This window comes from Tenrec ecaudatus, chromosome 6 (genome assembly GCF_050624435.1).
Source record: "Tenrec ecaudatus isolate mTenEca1 chromosome 6, mTenEca1.hap1, whole genome shotgun sequence".
NCBI lineage: Eukaryota > Metazoa > Chordata > Mammalia > Afrosoricida > Tenrecidae > Tenrec > Tenrec ecaudatus.
The window spans coordinates 4444101-4456999 of NC_134535.1; the positions used below are offsets into that span (position 1 = coordinate 4444101).

The window sequence follows — 12899 nt, forward strand, 5'->3', positions numbered from 1 at the left end:
AGCAGATGAATATCTCTCTGTTAAACAGCAGGCAGGACCTCAGCCCAATCCCTTTTTCTTTCAGGGTTCCATCCCTAGACCTGCTTACCTAACAGCATTTACACCTTTAGTCCTCAGCCTGTGTCTCTGATAGGAACACATGCTGCAGGTCTCCACTGCTCTTTCTGCAGTTAGGGATGGTGGGGTCTAGTGTCCCCTCCCATCCTGTTAACACCTTTAAACTTTAAGTGTGGCCCCCTAGTGAGTAACCCCCAACCAGTTTGGGTAGGATGCCAAGTGTGCCCCCAGAATCAGAAGTTTACAATTAGGATTTCTTGGAACTTCGAGGTTTTGCTCCCATCGCTGGTCTGGTTCAGTGTTCTTAGTTTGCCTCCATGTGTGCACCTCAACCCGGCTACTCTCCCTGAACTGTGTCTTCAGGGACATCCTCTATTGCGCCATCATCTAGGGACAGGAAGTCACATCTCAAGCTAAGGCCAGCACGGCAGTCATCTCTGGGAATGAGCTGCTCTGCACAGAAACATCACACCTAAGGATTGGCACTCTGGAATAAGGTCTACTCTCAGCCTCCCTTTCCTGTGAGACATAAATATACCCTCCCCTGGGGTGGATTAGTGCTCTGGTCCCCCATTGTCATAGTTTCTCTTCCCCCAGCCCTCTGTGTGCCTTAAAAGCTGATGGTGCCCGGCTATCAAAAGAGATAGCATCTGGGGTCTTAAAGGTTTGAAGGTAAACAAGCAGCCATCTGGCTCAGAAGCAATAAAGTCCACATGGAATTAGCACACCAGCCTATGTGACCACGAGGTGCTGAAGGGATCAGTTATCAGGCACCAAAGAACAAAAAAAATCATTTCACGCTCATCTCCATGATATGATCGTTGAAGACAAATGGGTGCATAAGCAAATGTGAAGAAAGCTGATGGTGCCTGGCTATCAGAAGATATAGCATCTGGAGTCTTAAAGGCTTCAAGGTAAACAAGGGTCTTAAAGGCTTCAAGGTAAACAAGCGGCCATCTAGCTCAGAAGCAACAAAGCCCACATGGAAGAAGCACACGAGCCTGTGCAATCACAAGATGTCAAGGTATCAGGTATCAAGCATCATCAGAACAAAAAATCTTACCATAGCAAATGAGGGGGGGAGTGCAGAGTAGAGACCCAAAGCCCATTTGTAGGCCACTGGACATCCCCTTACAGAAGGGTCTTGGGGAGGAGACAAGCCAGTCAAAGTGTGATGTAGCAATGATGAAAAATACAACTTTCCTCTAGTTCCTAAATGCTTCCTCCCCCCCCTCCCACTGTCATGATCCGAATCCTACCTTGCAAAGTCTGACTAGACCAGAGGATGTACACTGGTACAGATGGGAACTGGAAACACAGGGAAGCCAGGGTGGATGATCCCCTCAGGACCAGTGGTGAGAGTGGCGATGCTGGGAGGGTGGAGGGAGGGTGGGTTGGAAAGGGGGAACCTATTTCAAGGATCTACATGTGACCTCCTCCCTGGGGGACATACAACAGAAAAGTGGGGGAAGGGAGACATGGGACAGAGCAAGATATGACAAAAATAATAATTTATAAATTATCAAGGATTCATGAGGGAGGGGTGAGCAGGGAGGGAGGGGAAAAAATGACCTGATGCCAGGCGCTTGGGTGGAGAGCAAATGTTTTGAGAATGATGAGGGCAACGAATGTACAAATGTGCTTTACACAATTGATGTATGTATGGATTGTAATAGGAATTGTATGAGTCCCTAATAAAATGATTTTTTTTTAAAAAGAGGAGGTGGTAAAAAGAGCTCAAATAGAAAGAAAATGTTTGGAAATGATGGTGGCAACATGTATAAAAATGTGCTTGATATGTTTGATGTATAGTTTGTTGTAAGAGCTGTAAGAGCCCCCAATAAAATTATTTATTTAAAAAATAAAATAAATTGTTCCATTAAAAAATATATGAGAGGGGTGGAAAAGATGCCATTCCACACAGGTGCTATCTGCATCAATATATTATTTTATTTTTTGTTTGATGATATGTATCATTAAGATTGGTCTGGCTCATGCCAGAGTATCTGGTCCTCAGCCCAGGAATTGTGTGCTTCGTGAATTTTCCCTTAGGCCCATCTGCTGTTTGGACTTCCCTCTGTGGGCTCATGTTGTACTTGATCTTTTGTGTTTGGCTAACTTTGCTCAGCAGAATACCCCCCCCCCCCCAACTATTTCCATGAGGCGTTTCCTCGTTTCATCACTATTTTTTAGGAATGTGTAGTTTTCCATTGTGTCTGTATATCAGAGTTGTTTTTTGGGTTTTTTATTTCCCCACCCCTAAATCAGAGTTTTTAAATCCATCCATTTATTGGTGGACATTTAGGCTGGTTCTAGTTTTTTTGTGACAGTGACCTGTGCAGCAGTGAACATTGGAGAACAGATGGCTGGCTGTTGTCTACTTCTTTATTCTCCTGGCTATGTGCCCAGTAGTGGAATTGCTGAGTTGTAAGGTATCTCAATTTCAAACTGTTCTAGGTCTTGCCAAATCACTTTCCTCAGTGGCTGTACATATTTACAAGACCAGCAAATGAGTTTCTATCTCACCACACCCTCTCCAACATTTGTTGCTTTCTGTTTTTTGAATTGGGTTATCTTTGGGGGTGTTAAGTGGTATCTCATAGTTGTTTTAAGTTGCATTTCCTGGACAGCAAATGATCCAAAACATTTTCTCATATGGTTATTGGCAATGTGAGTTTCCTCCTTTGTGAATCTTCTGTTAAAGTCTTTTGCCCACTTCTCCAGCGGGCTATAGGTCTTTTTCTTGTTGTAGGCTTGGAGTATTCTGTAGGTTTTAGTAATAAGCCCTTTATCTGAAATGTCATTACTAAATATCTTTTCCCAGTTCTCTTATTACTCTCTGGCTGAAGTCTTTCTGTGTACACATGTGTTTTACCTTTTGTATGTCTTACCTGTCTAGTATATCTTCCTCTGGGAGTATATCCTTCCTTGATTCTGGTAGCCCATGTATTCCCTGGGCTAAAGTACTTAGTTTTGTCTCGATTTTTTTTCATTGATAATTCTGACCTCGAGGTCTGTAATCCACCTAGAATTTGTTCTTGTGTATGGAGTACGGTAAGGATCTTGCTTCATTCTTCTGTAGGTTGATCACCAATTTTTCCAGCACCATTTGTTAAACAGGGCAATCGCCTCCCATTTGACAGTTTTGGGGTCCTTATCAGAAATCAGTTGTCTGTATGTTGCTGATTTTATATCTGGGTTTTCTGGTTTTTTTCCTGTTATCATCCATTGTTCTGAGTATCTCTTATTATACCAGTACCATGCTGTTTTGACAACTGTGGCTGTGTAGTAAGTTTTAAGGTCAGGTAATGCAAGCCCACCCACTTTCTTCTTGTGCTTCTTCTGGAGTTCTCTGTCAATTCTGAGTTTCTTCACTTTCTATATCAAGTTGGTAATCCAAATTTTTCCATTTCTTTGAAAAAAGAGGCAGGCAATATTGTATTGGGAGCCTTAGGTAGTACTGACATCTTTACAATATTGAGTCTTCCAATCCACAGCATGGGCTATTCTTTCAGTTTTGAAGGTCCCTTTTGGTTTCTTGTAACAATGTTCTGTAGTTTGCTGCATATAGATCTTTTGGTTTTTTTTTGTGGGGGGGGGTTTAGGTATATCACTAGGTATTTCACTTTATGATTGGCTATTGTGAAGAGTACTACTTTCTTGATCTCTTTTTCTGTACCTCATCATTTGTATATAGCAATTCAATTGACTTGTTTGTTGACCTTATATCCTACCACTCTACCATATTCCTCTATGGCAGTCATTCCCAAACTTCCTAATGCCACAACCCTTTAATACAGCCCCTCATGTGTGGTGACCCCCAACCATAAAATTATTTGCTTTGCTACTTCATAACTGTAATTTTGCTACTGTTATGAATTGTTCTGTAAATATCTGACATGCAGGATGTATTTTCAGTGTTACATATTGAACATAATGAAATCATAGTGATGAATCACAAAACAATATGTAATTATATATTGTTAAATATTTATTTCCAATTACAAATAAATGAAAATTTGTCTTGAAACATGGTGTAGCATGGGTAACATAACAACAGTAAACTACATTGCTACATTTTCTGACAGTATGCATAAAAAGCCAACATTTCAGTTCTTCCTAAGACCATTGGAAATATGTATTTTCCTATGGTCTTAGGTGACCCCTATGAGAGGCTTATGGTCTGCACTAGATCACAAAACCTTCAGCAATTGGAACAGAGTCACCAGAATAATCCTCCTAACACCAAAAAAGAAAAAAGAAATGATAAAAATCAGGGCAGAGATGAATGAGTGGGAAAACAAAAAAACATTGGAGAAAAATCAACACAATAAAAAACTGGTTCTTTGAAAGGATTAACAGAATTGACAAACTGTTGGCAAACCTAACAAAAGATAGGAAGGAGCAGACAATATCCAGGCTGGGGGATGAAAAGGGAAATTACAATTGACCCTAATGAAATTAAAAGACTAATTACATAGTACCATGAAGGCCTGTACTGCAACAAATACAATAACTTGGAAGACATGGACAAATACCTGGAAAAACAAATCATACTCAGATCATCTCATATAGACATCAAGAACTTGAACAGACCCACAGCAAAAGAAGAAATAGATAAGCTTATCAAAGAACTACCAACTAAAAAGAACATTCAGGGAAGAACATTCTACCAAGCTCTTCCAAAATGTAGAAAAGGGCAGTAAACTCCCAAACACATTCTATGAAGTGACTATAACACACACTGATATCAAAACCGGGAAAGGATTCCACCAGAATAGAGAACTACAGGCCAATATCTCTAATGAACATAGATGCAAAAATCCTTAACAAAATCTTGGCCATTAGGCTACAAAAGTATATGAAAGGAATAATCCATCATAACCCAGTGGGATTCATACCACTGATGCAGGGATGGTTTATGTTTGTGAGTCTTGGGCAGCACTAGTGGCCTGCCTATATGGGCTGGACTGTCTGGATCCATAGCTGCTCCAGTAATGGACAAGGTGGGGTGGGGAAGCAGAGTGTCTTCAGTCATGGATCTCTGGAAAACGGCAGCGGGTCACTGATGGCAAGGGCTGCAGTATGTGATTGGGGGAAGATGAGTCCCATGGGCTGCAAACAGCAGGGTTTAGACCCCCAAGTCCTGGGCTGTGGTGAGAGAGAGCCTGGCTGTGAGTGGGCTGCCAAGGTGGGCACACTGCTGGGTGAGCCACTGTGGGTGGACTGCTGGCAGTGAGCCACAGCCCACAAATCGCTGGCACTGAGCTGCAATGGGTGGTGCAGGCCTATGTGGCCCGAGTACCAGGCCACATGCTGCAGCAGCTCGTTAGTGTGCGTGGGTTGGCAGGGGGGATCCACGCTACAGGGAAGGTCAACCAATGTGCCAGATCAGACCCCTGTGCACTGCTTGGACCTCCCTCTCAGCCTCCCACTCCCTTAAACCAGAACCCCTCATGGGCCTCTCAATGTGGTTACTTTACTTTGCCACCATCTTCCTGAAAGTCCATATCATACATTTCAATAGTTCAACTGTTCAATCATATCAAGGAGAATTACCACATCAATTTCAGAACATCCCACCCCAAAAGGTTAAATTGCCATTAAAATGTTGAGCAATCACAATCAGTCCAGTGCTCCCTCTCACCACCTGCCTTCATTTTTTTTACTCCTGAAATACCCTTTCCCTCCCTATCACCTACCCCTGCATCCCTTGTCAACCTGTATCAGTTATTATCACTATGCACCCACTTCTCCTGTGTTTCACAAAATGGGAAACTCAACAGAAACAATAAAAAACCAAAACTGGAACAAGGTGGTAAGGATAAAATAATAATAAAGGTAAAACTACAAATAATGAGTAAGAAAGAAAAGACGCCCCCCCCCCGCCCCTCAATCAACATTCAAAAAGCCAGAGAACAAATTTCTGTCATGAAATAAATAAGATAGTTGCACCTAGACCAAATTCAGGTTGTGTCTATAGGGAGGTCAACTGTCCAAGTATTGAGTTCGTTCCAGCATAATCAAGATCACACTGGTCTCTACCTGATAGTAAGGCTGTTTGAGATTCTTACCTGTGGCTAGAGCAGCTCTGCCTGCTTCTTAGTCTGATTAGATACTCTGCCTTTGGGTTTTGGATCCCCACTGTCCTCTATAGCTTTCTACAAATTGGGTATTCATAATTTTAGCTCTGATACTTTTCCCTTCACCATATTCAAATTTTGTAATTGTCATCTTTGGATCACACAAACTGGTGTGCTTATTCTGTGTGAACTTAGTTGACCCTTGCTTAGATGCTTGCTTGTTTAAATACAAGCCTTTAAGATCCCAGACACTGTTCCTATTGATAGCCAGGCACCATCTGCTTTCATCACCACACGTGGCTGTACCACCCCTATTTTCAGTGACCATTTCATGAAGGTGAGTACTGAGCAGGGCCATGTTATCAGAACTAACTGTTCTTCAATTGGGGCTAGAGATAAGTAGGAGTCCAGACTCCATCTACTTGTCCATGGGATTTTCATGTCTCAGGTTTACTTTGGTGGTCATAATATGACAAAATTACAACCCTATAAGATCAACTACATCAATAGTAGCCATAAGCCAACAGGCAACCAAACAAACAGAACACACCCACACCCCCCCAAAAAAAGAAAACAAAAACAAAATCAAGCTATAAGCAGGAAAGCAAAACCCATATAAACAAAGAAGTACAGCATTGCCAATCACCCCCCTTAGGTATATCAATTGTGCTATTATCATCAATTTTTCCAGTGACCCAGAACTCCAAACACTGTCGGTATGAGGAGTCTATGCAAGTACAATTCTATTTTGAGCACAGACCCATGAGTTTTTGTCCTACATAATTTAATCTCCCATTTGATGGGACTTTGTTGGCCCTAAGAATGGGGATTGATGTCAGAGGGACCTTCCTGGATCAATTTTTCCAAGTGCAATGGATTACAACCTGTTGTGTCACTGAAAGGTGGTCATTGAGCACAAGGTGCATGCACATGTATTGTAATCTGGGTCTCTTTCCATAGGGCACCCACTGAACTGGGGATTCCCCACAAGGTCCAATGACTGCCACTTCCACATTCTTGGGGAGGCCACTTTCTGATTCTTCTTCTATCCAAGTACTGCAGTCCTCAGTCCAGGGTGTAGGCAGCTTTGTGGTAGCTGCTCTGGAAAGCAATTGGGAAGTTCTTCAGTTCAGTTCATTCAGTGGTGCCTCTGTTAAGTCCTCCTGGTGTACCTTAGTTATGTCATGCTGCCTGCCAGGTCAGTTTCTATGGTCATCATGGTGCTTAGTCCATGGTCCAATGAGGGTTGGGTAGAAACAAATTCATAATGTCAGCCCAGGATGTACTTCTTCAAAGACTGATTTTCTTCCAAGACTGATTTGTTTAGTCTTTTGAAGGTTCATGGTACTTTCAATTTCTTCACCAGCACCATTGTTCAAATGCATAGATTTCTCTATGGTCTTCCCTATTCAGTGTCCAACTTTCACTTTTATATGAGGCCAGTGACAAGACCATGGTTTGAGTCAGGTGCACCTTAGTCCTCAAAGTGACATCCTTGATCTTCCACACTTTGAAGAGATTTTGTGCAATTGATTTATCTAATACAGTATGTCTTTTGATCTCTTGACTGCTGCATATCTGAGCATTGACTGTGTGCCTCAGCAAGACAAAAGGCTTGACAACTTCATTCTTTTTTTTTTTTTTTGCTTTTATCATGATGTTACCTGTTAGTCTAGTTTGAGGATTTTGATTTTCTCTACATTGAGTTGTATCTATACTGAAGGCTGCAAACCTTAATTGTCAGCAAGTGCTTCAAGTACTCCTGACTTACAGCAAGCAAGGTGGTGTCATCTGCATATCTCAGGTTGTTAAAAAGCCTTCCTCCAATCCCAATGCCACATTCTTCATCAATCTTGCTTCTGAGATTATTTGCTCGGCACACAGAGTGAATAAGTATGGTGAAAGGACACCAAGCTGACACACAACTTTCCTGATTTTAAATCAAGCGATATCCCCTTGCTCTGTTTAAATGGCCGCCTTTTGATTCATGTACAAATTCTGCATGAGTAACATGACGTGTTCTAATATTCCCATTCTTCTCAATGTTATCCAGAGATGGTTATGGGCTACACAGTCAAATATGTTTGCATAACCAATAAAACTCAAGTAAACATCTTTCTGGTATTCTTTGCTTTCAGCCAAGGTCTATCTGACATAGGCAATGATGTCCTTGTTCTAAATCCCCTTCTGTATCCAGCCCAAGTCTCTGGCTGCTCCTTGTAATGTACTGCTGAAACCACTGTTGGATGATGATCTTCAGCAAAATTATACTTGCATGTGGTATTAAGGATCAACTCAATTTATTGCCATCAAGTCAATGCCAACTCATAGAGACCTTATAGGCTAAGATACAACAGCCTCTGTTGGTTTCTAGGACTATACCTCTATACAGGAGTAGAAAGCCATATCTTTATTCCACAGAGAAGCTGATGGTTTAGAACTACTGACCTTGTGGGTAGTAGACCAATATGTAACCCCTATGTCACTAGGGCTTCTGACATTAGTAATGTTGTTCTATAATTTCACCTTTCTTCAGAATGGGTACAATCTCTTCCCGAAGATTGTCCAGGCCCACTGTGATTCATAAAGTTTTCAGTGGCTAATTTCTCTGAAGGGGAAAGCTTATCCTTTCTTCATAGTATATCCTTTGCCTGGAAACTCTGCTGAAACTTGTTCACTGGGGGTGACCCATCTGGTATTTGAAATACCAGAGACATAGCTCCCAGCATCACAGCAACATGCAACCCACTACTGTCCAGTACAGTTAGTCATACGGGAAATGAAAAACTCAAAGGCAGCAGGAGATTCTACTTTATACTCTTGTGCTATTAGGTGCTGTCGAGTAAGTTCCTACTGGAAACAGACTGTTGGTGGGCACGTAAAAGTGTATAGCTGCTCTGGAAAGCAATTGGGCAGTTCTTCAGAGAGTTAAACATAACCCCCTCCCCCACCACACACACACCAATACGGTGCCCCTCAGACATCCTCCCCGCCTGGAACTGAGCATCATGGCTCAACTTTTGACCTGGAAGACCCTGTGTCCCTAAGATCAACCAATCACAGGATACCCTGAGGGAAGCCTTAGCCCTGGAGAAGCAGGAAAGGGCAGGAAACAAGGAATGGGAACGGAAAACACAGGGAGGAAATGGAAAGAATGCTATAGCATTGTGGGGATGGCAGTCCATGTCACAAAACAAAACATGTATCTCTCCACGGAAATCTTTAGTAAAAGGCAAAAGATTTATACGCTCTGAAGAGAAACCAGAGTCAAAAAAACATGTATGAATAGGGTGGTGGACCAATGTTCTCTGGACACTTTCATCTAAAACCACAACCAAAAGGTGGGAAAAAATGAACAGCTACACCCCTTCCCCCAGAAGACTTTACTTCAGAGGACAGCACTGAAGCTACAGCTCAGGGAGAGGGACATGTCAGATCAGAGCACACAGGAGCAAATGAAGGGGAAGGAAGAGAGAGTGGAGCACATCCTGACCCACCAAGCCTTGAGGATGATATCCTTGCTCAGAGCAGCCAATGCACAGAGAGGACCATATGGCTGGCTCCACTATGCGAACAGACATCCCTCACTGACCCATAGCCCCACAGGGGACAACACTGGAGAAACAGTGTAGGAATTGCACTCAATATAACACCACCACACTGAGGCAAAACACTAAGGGCATGCAGCAGAACAGCAAGGGGAACAGAGCAAGGAAGTCCCCAGGGAGTACCAAAAATATACTTTGGGTCCAGGGCGTGGCACTCCATCAGACTCTACCGGAAAACATTCCTAAAGGTCAACAAACAGACCTTGGACTATTTACAGGATTTTCTTTTTTTGGTCATTGTTTTTTTGTTGTTGTTGTTTTGTTTTGCTCTGTCTTGTTTTTGTGCATATTATTATTTCTGCAGGTCTATCCAGATAAGATAGGCTGGATAAACTATCTGGAGGAGAAAACAATAGGACCGACAGTTTTTGGGGGGAGGGTTATGGGAGAGGGGGAGGTGGGGGAAAGGAAGTGGTGTTAACAAACTCAAGGATAAGGGAACAACAAGGGATCCAAAATTGGTGGTGAGGAGGGTGTAAGAGGCCTGGTAGGGCTTGATTAAGGGTAAGGTAACGGAGAGGAATTACTGAAACACAAATGAAGGTTGAGCATGATAGTTGGACAAGAGGAAAGTAAAGGAAATAGAGGGAAGATCTAGGAGGCAAAGGGCATTTATAGAGGTCTAAATACAGGCATGTATGTATGTAAATATATTTATATATAATGATGGGGAAATAGATCTATGTGCATATATTTATAGGTTTAGTATTAAGGTAGCAGATTGACATTGGGTCATCACTCAGGTACTCCCTCAATGCAAGTACACTTTGTTCCACTAAACTGGCATTCCATGATGCTCACCTTCCCTACACGATCGCTGAAGACAAATGGGTGCATAAGCAAATGTGGTGAAGAAAGTTGATGGTGTCCGGCTATCAAAAGATATAGTCTGGGGTCTTAAAGACTTGAAGATAAACAAGCGGCCATCTAGCTCAGAAGTAACAAAGCCCACATGGAAGAAGCACATCAGCCTGTACGTTCATGAGGTGTTGAAGGGATCAGGTATCAGGCATCAACATAAAAAAATCATATCAATGTGAATGAGGGTGAGTGCGGAGTGGGGACCCAAGATCCATCTGTAGGTAACTGGACATCCCCTTAAAGAAGGGCTGCAAGGAGGGGATAAGCCAGTCAGGGTGCAGTGTAGCAACGATGAAACATACAGTTTTCCTCTAGTTCTTAAATGATTCCTCTACGCACTATCATGATCCTAATTTTACCTTACAAATCTGGCTAGAAAAGAGGCTGTACACTGGTACAGATAGGAACTGGAAACAACGGGAGTCCAGGACAAATGAACCCTTCAGGACCAATGGTGAGAGTGGCAGTATTGGGAGGCTGGAGGGAAGGTGGGGTAGAAAGGGGGAACTGATTACAAGGATCTATATATAACCCCGTTCTTGGGGGTGGACAACAGAAAAGTGGGTGAAAGGAGATGTTGGACAGTGTAAGACATGACAAAATAATAATAATTTATAAATTATCAAGGGTTCATGGGGGGTGGGTTGGGGAATGAAGAGCTGATATCAAGGGCTCAAGTAGAAAGAAAATGTTTTGAGAATGAGGATGGCAACGAATATACAAACGTGCTTGGCACTATGGATATATGTATGGGTTGTGTTGTATGAGTTGTACAAGCCCCCAATAAAATGATTTTAAAAAAAGAACTACTTACTTGCTACTAACTGCAACAGAACTATCTTCCAGCAGAACCATATTCACTGCCATCATGTTGATACCAACTCATATCGACTCTGTAGGACAGGATACAGCTGTCCCTGTGGGTTTCTGAGACTATAACCTTTACCCAAGTAGAAAGCCCTCTCCCCAACTTATCTTAGAGTACTACAAAAGAAAGAAAGAAAAGGGGAAAAAAAGTTAAATACAGAGGGCCCAGCAATTCCAGCCTTAGGTGTATGTCCCAGAGAATGGAACTCTTTGCCATCGAGTTGGTTCCGCCTCTTAGGGACTCGATGGGGTAAAGTAGACGTACCTTATGGGTTTCTGAAGCTGTGAATCTTTAAGGGAGCAGACAGCCTCATATTTCTCCAGAGGAGTGCCTGATGTTTTTTAACTGGTGACTTTGAAGTTAGTAGTCCAAAGCCTAACCCACCACACAAGCAGGGCTCTATAGAGAATTGAAAGTAGGACACACACACACACACACACAGTAAGTGTACAGGGGCATTCATAGCAGTGCTATGTACAATTGCCAAAAGGCTGAAAAACCCCAGCTAGCTGTCAACTGATGATTGGATAAACAAAAGGTGATCTGGCAACACTGAAATATTGTTCATCCACAAAAAGGAATGAAGTCCTGATATACGCTACCCCAAACCTTGAAAACATTATTCTGAGTGAGAGAAACCAGTCACAAAGAATCACAGAGTGTGAGGTTTTTGCATGAATGGCCAATAAGAGGAAGATCCATATAGGCAGAAAGCAGATAAGTGTTTGCCAGGAAGACCTGGGCTGTGATTTTGACTTTCAGTCCAGATGTGAATCTCTTCTGTTGTGTTTCCATCATCTTTGAGGTCTCTCAGTTGAAGTTGTAAACTCCAGTGCATCTGCACACTCTTTGTCACTTTCTGACCTTAACTGGAACAGGTCCGTGGAAATTTACTTGTACCTGGCCATTCTCATATTTTTCTTAGCTTATATTGTTGACGAGGCCTGTATCATTGTGCAAGAAAGAGCCTCCTATGTGAGAAGTGTGTATAATTTACTCAACTTTGTTTTAAAATGCATATTTACTGTTCTGATTGTGTTCTCAGGAAACTCCTCTTGACCACTGACATCATTTTTACTTGTCCAACCCTATGAATTTCATTTCATTTTGTACCATTGCTCAGGTAGATCATATGAGGTGGGTAATTTTGGGTTTCCTATTTCTGACAATCTTGAAACCCTCAGGTATTCCAGAGTCTTCTATGATGTGTGACTGGCACAGAGGGCCATCCAAATCGCTCTTCCTGGCATCACCCATATGACCTTTGTGGTGTCAGTTTATTTCTTTGTATACATGGCTTTGGCTACCTGGTATTTGGTCAGTATAAATGGAACTACAGTAACTTGATTCATGCCACACAAGACAGTATTCTCTTACTGCGTCTCAGCTTTTCAGAATTTCAAATTTTCTAGTAACAGGGTT

The 12899-nt window shown here is 42.3% G+C and overlaps 1 non-coding gene across 1 annotated transcript; it reads right to left on the reverse strand.

Annotated features, from left to right (window-relative positions):
• Positions 1 to 9299: 9299 nt before the first annotated feature.
• LOC142452016 (U5 spliceosomal RNA) lies at positions 9300 to 9410 on the reverse strand. Its single transcript, XR_012785083.1, has one exon. It is a non-coding gene; the product is annotated as a U5 spliceosomal RNA (small nuclear RNA).
• Between the last annotated feature and the right edge of the window lie 3489 nt (positions 9411 to 12899).